The 1134-nt window shown below is 52.9% G+C and overlaps 1 protein-coding gene across 1 annotated transcript in view; it reads right to left on the reverse strand.

Moving 5' to 3' along the window:
• Positions 1–1134, reverse strand: part of LOC108493621 (maestro heat-like repeat-containing protein family member 7) — a 10463-nt gene that overhangs the window by 5425 nt on the left and 3904 nt on the right. The gene's annotated exons all lie outside the window — the stretch shown is intronic.

The following is a 1134-nucleotide window of genomic DNA, read 5'->3' on the forward strand; positions in this document are numbered from 1 at the left end:
TTGGCCACAACACCATGGCCTGGGCAGCCATAGAGGCCCTGGCTGGCCACCAGCCCTGCCTCTGTCCACTGAGCAGCACTCAGTGAGCCTGCCTCTGCAGGTAGCAGGCAGACAAGTAATGGTGCCCTGGAGGGCACAATTGACATGGCACAACAGGGAAACAGAGGGGTCATGGGTCCGATGAGCTCTAATCACTTGTGAGTCCTCAGCACTCAAAGCAGTCCTCAGCACTCATACCTGTCACATGATGGGGCGCAGCGCAGAAGGGTCACCACCACATCATGAGACTGTGCAAGGCTCATCTCCTGAAGGCTCTTGTCCAGTCTGTGCTCAGCAGACACATCCATTATGAATGTGAGCCATTGGTGAATGTCCCTCACAATGGTTGGCACCTGGAGGAGACACAGCAGGGAACTGGATTGCTGATAGAGCATGGCATTTCCCCAGCTTCCCACGAGAAATGTTTCCTTTTCTACAACACTGTGCTGGCCTTAAAAGGGATTCTGAGTCCCCAGGATGAGTCTGGGGCTTTGAATCTATCCTCACCAGGCACTTGTCAACACTCCATGTCTTTTCCAACAGTTGCTCGAGCTTCCTCTCCTGCAGGAACGTGTTAGCTTGAAGCAGAGTTTCCCAAAAAGCCTACAGAGCAGAAGATACTGGGAGATGGAACCACTGATGAGGGCACAGGACCTGCATCCCTTATACCTTGACAAGGCTCCTGGCCTTTCCTGGCCCTTAGTGGGAATATGCAGCATCTGGGAAACTTGTCCATCAGTGGGTTTGGTGCCTGGGTAAAGTGATGGGTCAACCCCCATCTCAGGCATCTGGTGCTGCCAGGACAGGAGAACAGAGGTTCCCAGAACTGCTGCTTTGTAGCTAAGAGCAGGAAGAGACGGGAGCGCAGGAGACAGTTGAGTCACCTCCAACATGGACACCAACATTTCAGAAGTCCTCACCTGTGCCACACACTGGTTCTCATCATGCAAGTGGCGGAACAGTAGGAACAGGCTCTGGCGCACATTCTTCTCCAGGAGCTTTTTTCCATCTTCCTCTACCAACTCCATTAGCACTTGAAAGAGGTGAATGGACAGGAGCTGCACATGGCTAGTGTCCTAGTGGAAATGAAGAGGG

Source organism: Lepidothrix coronata, unplaced genomic scaffold, assembly GCF_001604755.1.
Source record: "Lepidothrix coronata isolate B3197 unplaced genomic scaffold, Lepidothrix_coronata-1.0 Scaffold18, whole genome shotgun sequence".
Taxonomy (NCBI): Eukaryota; Metazoa; Chordata; class Aves; order Passeriformes; family Pipridae; genus Lepidothrix; species Lepidothrix coronata.